This window comes from Ruditapes philippinarum, unplaced genomic scaffold, assembly GCF_026571515.1.
Source record: "Ruditapes philippinarum isolate M1 unplaced genomic scaffold, ASM2657151v2 ctg764_1_1_1_1, whole genome shotgun sequence".
Taxonomy (NCBI): domain Eukaryota; kingdom Metazoa; phylum Mollusca; class Bivalvia; order Venerida; family Veneridae; genus Ruditapes; species Ruditapes philippinarum.
Window position 1 is genome coordinate 113,807 of NW_026857818.1, and position 17,898 is coordinate 131,704.

General features: G+C 30.5%; 1 protein-coding gene across 1 annotated transcript in view; it reads left to right on the forward strand.

Moving 5' to 3' along the window:
- Positions 1-17,898, forward strand: part of LOC132751147 (cubilin-like) — a 175,484-nt gene that overhangs the window by 46,763 nt on the left and 110,823 nt on the right. Inside the window, exon 2 of the mRNA XM_060741278.1 lies at positions 7,423-7,478. The gene's annotated coding sequence lies outside the window, so the exon portion shown is untranslated. The remainder of the gene's footprint in view (positions 1-7,422; positions 7,479-17,898) is intronic.

The following is a 17,898-nucleotide window of genomic DNA, read 5'->3' on the forward strand; positions in this document are numbered from 1 at the left end:
TTCTCTGATTTTGGCAAGGGAAAACCGAGCAAAAGTGGTAACAACTTTTCTAGAGAACAATATTTTGTGTGTTATATGGTTATACAGACTTTGTAAGGTCTGTTAAATGAATTATTAATTGTTCTTGTTCTTAACAGCTAAGGTATGCTTTGGTATTTATTTATTTATATGATTATTCATACTGTCATTTGCTTTTCTTGTATAGAATTAGCCATGAATGGCAATCTTATAATTATTTGATCCCAGCCATTTAGCTACCTACTACACAATTTAAATAACTTATATAAATGTCTGTCTGATAACATGTTTAATATTTTATCTATTAATTTTAATTGATTCATCTTGATATATGCGTTGACATAAAGTTAGGGTTCGGTGGCAAGAATAAAGTATCATGAATGTGTAGTCTAAAAGTATAAGCGCATTTTGTGTTATACAATAACATTTCACTCTGAGTGTAAGTATGTGCTTTTTAACTCAGTCCATAGTAATAACATAATATGCATAGGGATTCCTATTGAAAACAGTCAAAATTGTAATTTCTGTGATTAAATTACTTGAATGTGTATTTGTAATACATTAAACATAGTTTTTACTATCCAAATAAGTTCGCTGAATTATTTTTAATTTTCTTCTGAAGTCACAGGGAGATGTTAAAATTGCACATACTACTCTAATGGGAATTCTTTTCAAATAAGAGATTAACGTCTGTTGTGAAATGTTACGAATGATTTATATAAACTGATTATAAAACATAGTATGTTATTACAGACACTTAACTATGTAATTAATGACAATTCTGTCATCGTTTTGGCTGTTCCTGTTTGTAACAGCTTTTCTAAGTTGCAGAACTTCTGATAAAAACTTAGACAACTATGTAAAGTTAGGACCATATTGCTTTGATTCAGAAAATGGCTTGAATAACTCTAATGTTATTGCGATAAGTTGAATGCAATAGAATTGAAATGTATGTTGTTACGTTTATCAAATCCATGTCTCCTCTTCACTAGAAGATGCTATTTTATAGCATGGCGTTAACAACATTTTGTACAGAATCTAAATTTGAGGCTTCAATGTCAAACTTGTCATTAAAACCGAATACCTGTATGTAAGCTGACATATTAACTACTCCACTTAGTTTTTCTTTCAACAAGACTGTACTTGAAATATTTTTTGACATCAATGTGCCACTTGATGTATGTCTAAAACAATAACCTTTGCGCAAAATTTCAGGTTATCCGCTCACTCTGTTTTTCAGAATAATCACTCTAATAGCGAAAAAAATGCCCAAAAATAATTCAAATAGGGCTAGCAATAGCACAAATTACGATTTTCAACTTAATTCGGAGAAAGTTTAATATCGTTTGCAAATCCTTCTGAAGTCTTTCTGTTTTTAAGTGGCCAACATGTTATATGTAAGGGCCAATTTCTTTACGGCATTTGTACCTCAGTGGAGTTCCTTACCTTCTTTTCATGCATTAAGATCTACAGAGGCAAGATAATGCATATAAAGAGCGAGCCGCAGGTCGAAAGAGATTCTGCTGATGTTAATGCACGAAAATGGTGCATTAACACTATTCTTGCATAAATATACGTCGGATTCCATACGTTTGCGTTTCTTTATTTGTTTGTCGTATACAAATCCGGTTTCGCCATGGTTTTACATGCTAGTGCAGTGTTGTTAACTGCTATGGTTTGATAATGAAACTAGTGGGTTCACATTGCAGTAAGCTTTTTAAGTTGACGCACTTATATGCATAATAGAGAACGTGCGACAACTTCATGTACTCGCGTGATTTTATCCGTTAATGCTTTTTCTACATTAACTATACCTGCGTACGATTTTTTGTTCCTATTGTTTTATCATTATTTTTATTATTATTTTTGCAAGAATAGCTTATGATGTAAAATCACTTCCAAATGGGATATTCATAAATGATAGTGTTGGTCAAAAACCAGCTAAGGTCTAAAATCACCAATAAACAAATGCCCCTTACATCCTTTGTATTCAAAAGGGCCCTTACTAGTGTTAACAGTTACATGCAATTTTGCTGAGAAGGTCCATGCGCATGTCGGTATGAATATTCTGAATAAATGTAAAAAAAACCGTTAAAGTTTGGCATTATCTTTAAATGTGTTACACGTATTGTATATATAAAAGCCGGCAGATCCGATTCTTAACAACAAAGGCGTTTCATGTGTTCGGTCTGAAATCTAAATATTATTTTTTTACATTTATAACTGCAAAATAATAAATAAATGAAAAGACGCGCAGAAAATAACGGACGTACGAAGTTTTTTACTGTTTCCATACCATGTTAATCTGTACTCAGTACAAACAATACTATTATTAAATTTCATCGGTTCACAGTTAAAGTTTTTTCATCTCTTTCTTGTCAATCAATACGCTTATAGTCTGTTATAAAACGAGTTTTTTCTTATTTCCAGATTTCCAAATTAATGTAATTGTTCAGCCCGTTAGATAGTACGGAATGTCGAAATGTCAAAATATAAATTGTTTAGATAAAGCCAACGTTAAAGATAAAACCTACAACATGTGGTCTCATAGGAAATCATGTTAATTATAGATATACATCTGTTTTAGAAATGCTATGGAAAGCTTACAGTGACCAATAGAAATAACCCAGGACAGATGCATTGTAAGTTGCCCTATTTTGATAAGCACTAAACAAATCATTTGCTTCGGCTGTGGCACCATAATATTATATTTATACCGCTTTTATGATTTTAGTGTTTGCACATATAATGAAAATGACGGTGCAGAATTATTGCTTATAATAAAACAGCGAATTATTCTGTATTGCAAATATTAAAATGTTATAAAACCCGTTTTCCTAAGAATACACTTGACATTTCATTCCCAATTAAGCATTTTATTATACATTTTATAAAACTTAATGCCTAGTTATAAAATAAGTAATACATAGTTTTCTATCACACTGAATAACAAGCGATTATGTGACAATATAAATTTATTTATGCGGCATGTTTTTCTCAAAGAAAAGTGGAACAAACATAAAGTAATAAACATACAATCAAAATCTGTAAAACGAGAGCGCGGGGAAAATTTGACATTTTACGAGATCTTCCTATGATTTCCCTTGTACAATAAACACGGGGGTTGAACCCCATATAGATCTCAAGATTGAGGATGGGTCAAAAATAAATATGTGAATTTCCACTGATCAAGATGTGCGCTATAACTCGATATGTAAAGAGAAAATAGGTCAATCGCATGTAACTTTTCAAGTTTTTAAACATTTATATAAAATTCAATTTTTTTTAAAGAAAATCGAAATATGATTCTATCCTCCTGACTTTCCTCTATATTTACCCATATTTGTTCGGATTTTTGTGTAGTTCTCCCATTGACAGTAGGTGTCGTCACAAACAAGTGAGAATGACGTTTCTGAATTGTTAAATTAGCATCCAATTAAAAGAAAATCTCGATAATTGTGCACAGATATTCAGAATAAATAATTGAGACTTGATACTAATTAACCATATAAGCACAGGTAAAAAGTCAAAATGAAATGTTGCCTTAATTTTGTTCCTTTTCATTTTTATTATGCAAAAAATAATCAATAATTCACGTTACCCATGTCTATAACATCTTTCGGAATGTATCGGAAGCGTCAAGTTTTTAGAAGAGTGGGACAGTCTTTTATAATTTAGGTAGTTTTTATATTTTATCATAAACATTTTTCATTTCTAATTACTGCTCAATTTTGTTTATATAAGTCAATCTTTTAAAATATATAAGTACTTATTCAGCACAATTTGACAGCCAACAAATAAGCAAAATGCCTCTTTAATGGTAACCGTATATTTTTTGACATGATGATATAACTGTATAAGTTGCAGCCCTGCATTTTTTCCAAAAGTGTTGAAATTTTCTTTTAAACAGGCGTATTGTTAAGACTATTTTTAACAACTATTAAATTATTAATGCAAAAATGGTTATTTAAACGAAGACTAAACTATAATTATTTATAATCAGATTACTATAATGAATTATCTAGAGACTGTAGACAATGAAATTTAATTTGCACACGAAAATAGATTATTGGAGTGGGCGTTAATTTCTTAAAAGTAGACACGAAAAACGTAGGATATAAATTACATATACCATCCTCTTGGGAAGTATCTTCAAATTTGAGATAACTGTCTGTTTACGACATACGAAGAATGAATTATAGTACCCGAGGCTAAATACATGAAAGGCAGTAAAGACTTCCATTTTTGTGATCTATTGCATTGTATATTGTTCATATTTAGGCTATTGTCAGGACATTAAAGCATTATTTCATAAATTGAAACTTTTGTTGTTGTTTACCACAAGATGTTGCTGTTTATCTCAAGATTAGAATAGTCTTCCATTTTCAGCATTGAGGCAATATTATAGTAACACATCTTAAACATGATATGTTGCTATTGCACAGTTTGTCTGTCCAACTGTTTTCAGAAAACAAGCTGTAATGTAGCAGGCATGCCGTTTGCACATTTGCACATTCTGTGTGCTATGAATCTCTGGTATTTGTTAAAATCACAATGAAAGTCATGAAAAGTATATCGGTAAAGCATTTCTATACTATTTCAAATTTATAGGTCAAAAATTGTCAAATTAGAACAATCATGCTGAACCGATAGAAGACAACTGTGATGCTCGTGTTACATAGAAAGACATTCTTGTTGAATTCTTACAAGAATAGCAGCTGATAATTGTGATACGACTTATTGACTGAAAGCAATTTAGTGGAACAAACTTTCAAGACATTTGTAAGGAACACAAAATTAGTAGATATAATGCTAAGGTTTGTTTGTTTTCCCAAACCACATACATACATACGTATATGAAAATGCTTACTATATTGATGTTGTTAAATTAAAAAAATTGTGGGCTTTTTGTCTTTTGAAGGTAACGTAAACTTTCATAATTTCGACTCTGCGCGTATACCTAAGAACAACAAATTCAACGCTTTATATTATATTCCGATGACATTCAGGGTAAATCTATTGACATGTGGATACATTGTACAACAATATTTTGGCGTTTCTTAAAACATATATAGAACGCTTATTGGTGCACTGTATTCGTCAATTTTATTATGCTACAACTATTTTGTTAATTATACAGTACTGCGAGTATTGTTCTTTTTGAGGAGTATTGTTCTCACCCACAGAGTAATTAACAGCACATCTATTAGATTATACTTTTACAAAAGGAGAATTGAGCGTGTTTGTTTATTTGATGACGTTTGCTTATTTAATTTAAGGTTGGAACTGCAATAACTACTATAACTAAAGAAGTCCTTTATTTTTCTATGGATCTTTTCTACAGAGAACGTATATTCCAGTATCTACAAAATTGTAAATTTGATAAATGACAGTACATATTAAGTATTTCAAATATTGATAAAAAACAATAATGTACCATTTGGATATTCTTATGCAATATTTCTTTTTTCTAAAATAAAGAAATAATGATAGTGTTCATAGTGATTTAGTATATTATTAAACATAAGATAAGGTGAATAACAATATTTGTTATAGAACAATAAATCATTATTTATATGTAAATAGATGTTGTATCGGATCATGTATCTGACACTTACCAACAACATACATATATTAAACGAAATTATTTCAGTATCTCATAAAATATATTCTAGGGTATATGAAATAATGACATTTGTACCTTTAATTTATCACACTTAAAATTTTAACAAGTTTCTGCAAATGTACCAAGAATGACAGTACGTTTGCAAAGATGTTCATACGTGCTTTGACTATCTAGTGTAAACAAGAATTTTCCCCACTGGTAAAAAGAAGCAACAATTACTACTCTGATAATATATGGTTATGATAGAATACAATTACACGGGGGACTACGTCTCCTATATCAATAATGTTGCCACGAGGTATATTATTTTGTAGAACTATTATTAGTATCTTGTTTCCGTTTGATTTGTCTGAAGATACGACCCATAATTTCCATATATCACGAAGAAGTGAAAATATATGGGTTATATTATATATAAAGACGGTGTTGTGAAATTATCTCATTATAAAACATGATTTCAACCTTTTTTGCATGATTTAGCCAACAATGGAACTCTTGTCTTAATTTTGAATCAATTCGTGGCGATTATAAACTGCTTCTTTTCTTTGTAATTATCACGAATTTAATCAACAAGTTTTAAACATGTATGCTTTAACTATGTTTGTATTTCAATACGGTTTTCATTTAAGTCATATGTTTAAGATATCATATACAAATTCTGTTATGGTATTCTATATGTTACCGTGCCTATTCTAAAGTGTGTCTTGAAACTGTACCCAGAATTAATTTTTTTCCCTGTGTCTTTATGTCTGCCTTGTAAGATATTCACTGGCTAAAGAAAAACAATTAGTTAGAATCAACAACATTGCTAAAATAAACAATGCCTATTATAAGCAATTTTAAGATAAGAGTGTTACTATCGAACCCTTCTAGTTCGTTTGTAATAAAATAACTGAGGAATAAGTATCATTATAATGAAAATAATGCCACAAAGTAATTGTTGATTACTTCTTCGATTTTTCGTCCTTTTTCTGTTTGTTCATTTCAGTAATATACAGATTAGATATAACGATTTTAAGCATGGATATTTAAGTCCTGTGTTTTTTTCGCCGTTCAAAACTTTTTTGTTTAATCCACTTAACGGCTTTCAAGATGAACTTTACGTTTGCCTTTATGATTCATTCTTTTGTCTGCTTTCAATATAGTTCTGCATTCGTAAAGATTTTTTTCAATCTTTCCGTTGTATCATTTTCCAAAACAAAAAATTGTTTTGAATCTTGATTTTTCTCTGATTAGTTTTTGTTTGTTTAGAATATAACTTAAATTGCATATTGTATTAGATTTATCCAATTAAGAAATCACATAAGAACCATTTGAGAATTGATAAAAAATATTTTCTGATTAGAAATCCAGATTTTATACATTTCGTTTCCACTTTTAATGTGCATGTCCTTGATAAAAGAAAAAGTACATTTGTCAAGTAAATGCCTATAAATGTCGGTTGTACAGCGATTTATAATCTAATATTAAGCTCCTGGAGAGCTAGCATCGATGTATAAAAAAGAAACATTTCAGAAAAGGAATAGATTATCTGTGCTCGTAGACAGTCTTTAACTCAATAATTCCAGGACGAAAATATATCTCTGCCAAAACGATCATGTTAAGAATGTAAGAACAAGTATTTCAGAAACAAACTTTATAATATGTCTCACTTAAATAAAAGCGTATCTACGAAAAAGTATGTGAAATATATAAATAAAATTTTCCTTTTCAATTACAAAGTTGTTGATTAATTTTATTTCTGTACCAGTGTCTTATATTTTTCTTTTTGATTCCAGGTGTAAATGGATTTTCATTTCTTTTGACGAAGAAAGAGCGATGCGCTTTGTCAATTGTGAGTACACATATATTTAATATTACTATATAATATTGAAACACCAGACGGCTTGTTTTATCATAAGTTAGCCACTTGTTATTGGAAATGTGTTATAGAATGATGTTAATACAGACAAAATGCGATTTTATAATGTAATTAGAATTTATCATGCATGATTTTAATCAAATTAACCATTTGTCAAAAATATGCACCTGACGAAGTTAGTCAGTGCATTTCTTTTCTGTCCATTATTTATTCATATCTAAGCGTGCATTGCGTTTAGGTGTCTAAAAGACATCAATTATTTATAAAAGACGCACCGTTTTCCTGTTAACAAAAGGTCTTGTAAACAGAAGGTGTTTCATTAGGTTTATAATTGCATCATGCTGTGTGCATGAGTACAGATAGTTGTCATTGATTTATTTATATATCATGAGAGCTTGTAGACTGATGGAAGTGAGAATACTATCAAACATCAATTTGAAATATGTACTGTTGTATATTATAGCATTCTTTTAAGCAAAGATACGGGTTCTCTAGGATCATTGATTCCAATACTTATAGCTTTGAGGATTGAATATCACTAAGGCAGATGCACGAGGGCAGACGAGAGGTTGCACTGAATACAAACTAAATAAACTGACTCCGCAATTTGGTTGTTTCTGCAATGCTCCCTGGGAAAGAGGACGTTCTATTTTCATAACTTTATTGACATTTTGCTGAACCATTTCGTCAATGCTCTTTTCTTTAATATATAGTTTGATATTTACATATAAAGAGGGTCATAGGAAATATAAATACATAATAAGTTGTTGGTGTGATTATAGATATAACATAGCACGTAGCCAGTTAAGAACATTTAAATTGTGTCACATATTATAGATAATAACACGTGTAGATCACAACCTTTGTGTTTAACAAAAACTGTTTTTATTTTCATGGGAAGGTGAAAGAGAGCAGCACATAATCTGTCAACTGTTTCACTTTGTCAACATTTTACTGCAATTACGATATGGAAAAAAATCCAAATAAAATGTAGCTTTTAAAATATATTGGCAAAGAATTAACGCCGACGCCTATGATTAGAGTAGTTCTGCATTGTTATCAGTAGGAGACAATTGATCGATATTTGAATTAAGAACGCCTCGTAAAAGATGTAAATTTGCTTCAGAGTCTTGTAATTCAATTTCTCATTAACATGACTTTATAGATTTTTCTCTTTACAGCGTTTCCTAGTTATTGCATTGTTATAGTTAAATATAATGGTATATAAATAACACATGCATTTGTGGGCTACGCCTCGGCTCGGGATGATATTTTTACTGTTACTGTTATCCCGAACAAAAACACTGTGATGACCTGAAATTGTCAACTCAATCTAACTGTAACAAAAATAAACCAAGAGTAACAATAACTAAACTGTCCATATCTTTTAAGTTTTAAGTGTACTTTAGGCCTACTTGAGAAGTTTTCTTTTATTCTTTAAGCAAGTGATGATATCTACTAGTCATAAACATAAAATAAGCTGTGTTTTATTTAGAAAACAAAACACTAACCCATTTATACGGTTATGATCTGTGAAATCTGATCCTTCTGTTTTCAGAATATTCTTCGCATGGTCTTTGACAAAATAACGATGATATCCTATGTCTGTCCCACCATATCTGTATCGTTTCACTGATTAAAATTGTTAAATAATCCTTTGTTGCATGCTTTAATCGTCTGCATGTTCCAGTTTGACAAATAATTATTCACATTGCAATTACTTCCGTTGAAAACGGATGTTTACTTTTTGACTATTCAACAAAAAGATAATTGATACGCGAAAAGCACTCCAGGGTGCAAACAACTAAAATATATGGGTGTCACAAATACTTTAAAGAAGATGGTGATCTCCTATCGTGGTGAAAATAAGAATGAATCGAGAGTGAAAAAAGGGCGGTTATTTTATTTCATTTTATTTAGAAAATAGACCACGTGACCAGATTTTATACTGTTAAAAAGTACAATAGTGATGATAGGACACCTTGTCCAAGTAATTGTGGTTATTTTCATAAAAGTTATGGCACTTCATCGTTATTCGAAATAATTTCATATGTGTGTAATCATTTAATCCCAATACATGCGTCTTATGAGAGGATTGGATTGTGGAATTGCTTATGTAATGTTTGTACTTTAAGTTTGTAACTTTGAAAGGTGTGAAAATTTCCCCGTACATACAATCAATATTTTTATATTTTCATCTTCAAGAGAGAGGTTGGCGTTTATTGTTTGTTCCCCCCCCCCCCACTCCCTTCGAGTCCTACCTGCATAGACCTATTATGTTACTCCTTGCTAGTGGTCCGGTGTTGCTGGATTGTGTAACGGGGTGTGTTTGTTTTTAGCATGCCACCTTTTCTTGTTGATCTATGCTTTCATATTTTGTTAGTCTAAGACATACATCACTTGTTCCGTTTTTAAGTTGCTAAATGTCATGTACCGAACGTTGCGAAATGTTGGCATGTAAAGAGCAAAATAGCTTATTTGATTAATCATAAACAAGACTATTTACATTGGAACATCCAACAGTTTATACGTCAGTGTTTTTCTTTGATATCTGTTTTAACAATTCCCAAATACAAGACGACAATTCCATTACAATGTCTCTTCCATTTACTTACCATTAGAGATGACATCGTCTCGGGACATTCATATAATGGGTTGAGACATGTCAGAAAGAAAAATCTACGACAATGTTACGAGGCCCATTTTTTCTTCAGAGAATTTGAGGTATCCGAAAGAGACATATAAATCAGTAAATTCTGATTATTTACCATTCTTCCCTAAATTTGTTCTGGACAGTAATCGATACTGCTCGAGAAATAATGTTCATGGTCAAATTTATCAATATGGCTGCATGCAATATGGTACTAAAGCAGAGGATTCTGAATTTTCTTGTGTTTGTTAAGGTTTTTTTTAAGAAAATAAAACCGTTTATTTATCATTTTAATTTCATTTAGTAACCAGTAACGTTTTTTCATAACATAAAGTTTTTCTATCGATACAAGAAGACTATGCTTTAATGTGGTGAAAGGTAGACACCATTAAAAGAACGTTAATTGTAGCCATAAAGATACAAAGATTTTATACATGTATTGGTTGAATATGTCCCAGAAAAGAAATGGGGGCAAGTTTTCGTCGCAAATACATTGCTCAAATGATAACGGGCTAACTAATATTGTGACACACAGAAGCGGATATAGTGTTAGAGGAATAAGGTACATCCTAAGGTACATATATTAAAGACATGTGTTAGAAAACATTGCTACGTATATGTTTTTATTGTAATGAAAGGTTTACATTAAATGATCTAGGAACAAATAACAAATTATATGTAGAAAACGACATATTGAAGAATTTATTTTTTGGCCGGTTTTAATGACAGTCAATACTTGTTTGCTTGTAACCTATCAGAAATGTTTACAGCTGTTTCCTTATTAGCCTGGTGGCCTATTTTGACAGATAACAGAACACGTTTTTATGAACACAGTGTCTGCAGGAGTGAAATTAAGGTCAATTCTTATATATTTCTTACAAATTTGTCTTAAACAAGTCGCATCTATATCCTTTTATGACAAGTTATCTACCTTTATGATATTTTATGTGCTCATTTATATGTAGAGGCCTTGACATAATGTAACTTCCGATACAAAATTTAGAGAATAATTTCTTATCTATCCGTCGCTATGGTTGCCTGTTGTGTTATTTCTAGGTCATATCGTATTGGTACCTTTATTCTTGAAATTTCGATCTATTGCGGATCAGTTTTGATCTTTTTTTACAAGAAATATTAAAAGGTTAGCCAAATGTTTACACCAATATAGAAATATTATATCTAATTTCTGTCATTGATTTTCAGTATCTTGCCTTTGGAAAGAAATTGATTATGCCATCTTAAATGTTTAGATGAATCTTAACATTTTTGTTTTTGAATAAACAGATCTACTTATTATTTAGAACTGTCAATAAATCATGACAAAATATTCTTAATAAGCGTAAATCGAAGATAAAATTTTGTAGACATGCTCTTAAGAAGTTTTGTGTATATCAAATCAAAATAATTTTTCTGAGGGTGACAGAAACAGTTATAAATGACTGTGTAGGTCGTAGACTATTCTTTTGAAACAAGAAATGACAGTTCCATTATTGTCTTTACTGCTGAATACGACATAATCTCAGGATATACGGATAATGACCAGTGACATGTGAGGGATATATTCTGTAATAGAAACTCGTTTATTGTGTAGAGGTTTCTAGTTTAAGAAATATAAAATAGTATACTAAAAATCATTTTTTACAACGATTGTACATATTTTGACATCATTCATATCTCTCTCTATGGAACAGCACCTTCAGCATGTTCAGTGGATGGTTAAATGAAACATTAATGTAACTTAAAAAAATATAAAGTAGTTATTTTTTAAAGTTTTTAAACTTTCCGGACCTTAAGTTGTTTGATTAATGAAATCAATAACACATATGATTTGTATGAGATATGTCCCTATAAGTATTCATTTGGCTACACACAACAAGAATATTTTCAATATATAATTCACAACTTACGGTTATTAAGGACAAAGCCAGAACAGAACTCCCTCGCTGTTATTTTGAGTAATTACTGCATAAGCATGCAATAAATGGGAACTTGTAATAAATATATACCCCATGCAACAACAAGTGCTGCAAGTCTATCTGAAAAAGTTCTAAAAATAAGAATGTATTGAAAGGCTTATTCAAAATGTTGTCGCGAACATGCTGCCAGGAGCTGAATTAACGATGTGGCTTTGTAATCCTTGTAAGCATATAGGAATTAAAATACTTGTAATTGTTGTATACGGAGCAGGAAAGCCGTGTTCAGTTAAATAAACATGCAATATTTTAATTAGACATTTTAATCTGTTGTTTATTTAGTGTACGCAGCAAACCAAAGTTCATACAAGCAGTGCTTTCGATTGAATCTGTTACAATAACTTGAGTTCTTTTTCCCTATAATGTAAAAGTAATAGACATAATGCATGGACGGGAACCTACCTCAACCTGTGAAGCAAGGAAACTGCCATATGAGCCGCGTCATGACAAAACCAACGTAATGCGTTTGCGACCAGCATGGATGCAGACCAGCCTGCGCATCCGCGCAGTCTGATCAGGATCCATGCTGTTCGCTATCAGTTTCTCTACTTGTAATAGAGTTTGTAAGCGAACAGCATGGATCCTGATCAGATTGCGCGGATGCACAGGCTGGTCTGGATCCATGCTGGTCGCAAACGCACTATGTTGGTTTTTTTCATGACGCGGCTTATATGATCTCTACTATGATTGCGCAACCTAAAACCAAAGCAAAAAAGTTGATGAATGGCATGTACTCGTACTTTATTTCTTTCATGTTTTTGAAAGTTAAAAAAACACTTGACTCATATATGTATCTGTTAATGTTAATCAATTATATTCAACTAAATAGTCTCTTAATAAAAGCATCATAAATAAAATGATATGTGCAAAACTTGTTAACTCATTATTTATGATTGTCATACCATTTGTATATTGATGTGCTCATTTTTAAGGACTTTCCATTTTATTACCAAACTGCATTGACAATATATTCACTAAAGAGCGTTTTGCTTACATTAAGGATAAAATACAAATTCATGAATATTTTAAAACAATAAGACACAGAGACGTTTTCCCCATGACCTATTCAGTTTTCAAATTTCGAAAACGAATAACTAGTATTTTATACCACTTATTTATAATATGAATGACTCTCACCGCGGACGTTGCCTGATTCTTTTGATTTAGGCTACTAAAAACATTCTGCATATATATGCCTCTCAGATTGTTTGTTTTCAAATAATCTATATCTACTATCGTACCATTGATCAATACTGCCCTTGAGGAAAAGTCTTCTTTGATAGTATGTGTTGTGCTAAATACAGTTTTCATTTGGCTTGATTAGAGGATGAACAACGGCGCTGATAAAATACAGTACAGTTGGAACGTAAACGCATAATTTTAAGAAATTGATAATAACTTTTTTTATTAATTTTATAGCAGCTGAATAACACAACAATTATGACGCTACCTACATTTACGTATAATATCATAAATATTATATGAGTGTACTCTATCAATCAGTATATAAATGATAGTCATTAATACCAATACAAAAGCTTTTTTACCTATATGTTGCTTAAATATATACGAGGTAAATTTTGTCGATTTGTCTTTATTATTAAAGAAATGACAATATTATAAAAAAAGTATCTACATCGAAATTGATAGCATCAAAAATAATTTACGTTTGGACATTTTGTATTTTATTTTATTTACTACTTATTGTTCCCTCAGATTTTATTAAATATAAATTACCAATGCTCTTATTATGCAGAAAATTCATTAATTTAATTTACTGTTAAATTTGCATGTTGAAATGTCATGTCTTACAAGGCCTTGCATGTTATTTAAATATAAACAAGTAAATTGATGTAAGGTAACTAGAGGGCAAAAGACAATGACAAATATTGAAACCTTGATGTAACCATTATAAGTCAGGCAGAGGCAATGGATGTTGATCATGATATAGATGAATAAATTCATTTTCATCAAATTTTATGCTAGTAAAACATGACGCATTTTAATCAAGACCTATAATATGAATATATTTGTGCTCCGCTGCATTTGTTGCAAAGGATTCTATTTTGTTTGTGATGATCCATTTATAGAATAACTATCATTTAAGATGTTTCATTTCACTTAAACATTCAGTACATAAAGCGTGTAATTACTCAAAATTTGATTATTTGAAAACATGTTTGGTTTGTTTGAAGACAAAAAATAAGCACATGGTCTTGGTGTATAATTGAACAGTATATTTCTGAAAAGCACAATTAATTTTCATCTTACACAGGCCAGATTGTTGATGTAAGGGTCACCGTGGGCCCACCCATTTGGTTCCATTATAAGTTGAATTCAAACAACAACAAATACTATTGTGTGCAACAGAATTTTGTACATTACTTTAAAGTAAACAAACCTGGTCTATTTGAAACGGGAACATTTATTTGTATGTAATGGTTCAGAAATAAATTTTTGTTCTCTATTTCTAACATTTATACGTTTGTACAGAATCTTGACATCTGCTCTTGAACAACAATTATCATAGATTTTATACAAAAGTTTGATAATTATAGTAACTACGTATAATGGAAGGTTTGATGTCCTATCATCAAAGACGCAATGTTTTATTATAATGTTTTCTCTGAAAAAGACAATAACAACGAACTAAAAACAATAAACGTAAACAATCTGAGAGTACAGTTCCTAAAATTGTCACGCTCAGTAACATCTTGTGTCAGTATGTACCGTTGCATTATTTTTTCAGATGGGATAGATTTCAGTGTGAGACACGAACCATATGAAAAATGTCAAGAAATACAAATGCGTGACAAACCCATTCAATATTCAGTCTTGATTAGACAACTGTCACACAAATACATGCATCTTCCTAGATTTTAAAACTGTTAACGTAATTTCAGAAACGTTACATATAATAAGAATGTTTTTGTATGATGTCATTAATATGGAATCTCTTGTTACTATCGATTCTTGTCTTAATGTTTACGAGAAAAACATCCCTTCAGAAAACAAATTTGATTTGTTTCATCTCCTTGATGATATGGTAGTTTGAGATTTAATTCAATAAAAATTGAAGCTTGTGTTGATTTTGTTATTGTATTTTTTTATCGTTGGTACATGTATCATTCAGTGAAAATTGGCAGAGAAAAAATAATAAAGTTTTTAATTTGTTAGTACAAGAAGATTTCGGATTTGCATTAAATTAGTATGTGATAATATAATATACTTTAATACGCGTCATACCATCCCCTATTAAACAGACAGGGGCATTTGAATGCTTTAATACACGATATATGCAAGGCTTAGAAACGATAAATCAGTAATTCGGATATTCAATTTTCCACTTATTTGGACATATGTATATCATATCTAGAGTTAATAAGTTTATTAAAAATTGATTCAATACAGTAAGTCAGTCAACATTATTGAATGTATATATTTGCCAACGATGTAAGCGTATTAAACTTTTAGTTCTTAATAAACAAACTAACTAAATTCGAGAATATGATCAAAACAAAAGATCATTTGTTTTGATTGATCATTATATATATTTGTTATAATTTTAGTTCCAGCTCTTACGAAATTATTATTGCTATTTTATCTTTTAAAATATAAATAAAATTAGAAACTAAAAGGATGACGCATCCCCATTACTGAAGTACAAATTAGATATTCAGCAATACTATAACAAAATAATTGCAAACGGCATTGAAAGAAAACACCTTAGGAAACATTTTAACCTTAGGCAAACACAATTTTACTTTTCAATCTTGAAGTGTTTGTGTGTACGCTATTGTTGGTATTTACTTGATGAAAATTAGGAAATTGAACTTAAGCAAATACTTGCATGTCAGGATGTCATTTACATACAAACATGTGCATGTTATGCATGCATATTTCAGATGAATATTAGATAACTAAGCATGTAAGCACAAAAGGAACTATGATGTGCATGAAAATTATTATTTATTTCAATGCTGTAAATGAGTATTACTCATGACATTTCCATGTCTTACTAATTAAGTTCTTAATTGCGTTTTTGCGTTTCTGGCAGTTTTGATCATGTACAAATTACTTCATTAGCAAACTACCATGAGAGTGGTGGCGTGGCATAGTGGTTAACGCGTTGGACTAATAATTTAAGTATTACTGACCGCGAGAGTTCAACCCCGCCAGAGAAAACCGTTTGTCCTGAGCAAAAACTTTTTTCTTTCTTAAAAAGGGGGGAATTTCCGAAATCCAAAAAAAAAAAACTAAACCTAAACCAATCAAAAGTTTTTTTGTTTGCATCTCATAAAATGTAATAAACTGAAATTTTCCCTTTTAAAATTCTTATTTTTAAAAAATTAAAAAATTTTTAAAATGAAATTTTAAAACTTGTTTTTTCCAAAATACAGAAAACAAAACAGACTCAAAAAATAAGTGTGGATAGGCCTAAGTGTGTTATGTCAGGGTTTAGCAATTAAAACAGTGAAACTTTTTTTCAATATTTTTACAGGGCTAAGATTTCACAAATATGCGAATTGTTTTTATACAAATCGAATGAAAATCGCATTTTAATTATATTCTTCTTAAAATCTTTACTAAATTTTTTCTTAGCATTTCTGCAAATTAATACATTGTAGAAAGAATTCCAGAAAAACCCTTTGATATTCTTAGAAGAACTTTGCGTTAGAAACCAATTTTTTTTAAAATATATGTTTGTAGATAAAGCGCACGTAATTCCCGGACTGATACTGACTTCTAAATTGGTATGTACTGTAATATAGTCATCATGTTAAATAAATTACTAACAAATTGAAGATAAATTGTAGCATAAAAGCGCACCCTCGCTGTATTTAAAAATAATCATTTGACGATTGCTCTACATATACGAGCTTCTAATCAATAATTAGTACATTCAATAAATTCATAATTTCACTGCAAAGAGAGTCCCAATATTTACTTGAAGTAACTGAAAGACTATTGCGTGATGTTGCTTGAAGTCAACGAACGGTGTAAATCACAGTTAATTGTGAACTTTGTTATCATACAGCCTTGTTAATTTGGCGCCATGAATACAGATACAAATCATATAGAGTGCACGTAGTGATGAATATTTAAGCCAAGAAATTAGTACACTGAACTTTGTTATCTCAGACTTTGACAAGATAATTTATGTACGACTTACACGTTACTGTCAATCAGATTTTAAGGCTAAAGCATTTGATACAAAAAACAACACACACCATGTTAATGATACTTCTTGCTCTACATGTATACAACAATTTAAGACTTCTTCGATTCACATGTTACAACTGCATTGCATTTGTATTTATACATTTGAGTATTTATTGTATCATTATGTTATAGTCATACATGTACTCTTTGTGATAATATGATAAAGCCAAAACTGTTATAATTAAAATACGAACATTTTCTTTTGTCCTTAAGGTTTAAATTGCCGAAAACATAAGAATAATCCAGCCAATTCTTCAATGTTTCAACCTTTTTTCAAGGCATCTGTTATGCTAGAATTATGACTATGTTGTTTTTTCAAATCGGAAAATCTCATTAGGTATTCGTCAGCAAAACTGTGCCTATCCACGTGGGTAATCGGAACAATTTATTTGTCAGTCATTTTTATTGATATCCGCTGTAAAATTTCTCAAACATTAGACGACAATTCCATTACTGTGTCTAATAAAGTCAAAAACCATTAAAAATGTCACCGTCTTGGGACATACAAATAATAGTTTAGGACATGTCGAGAAGATAATCTTTGGCG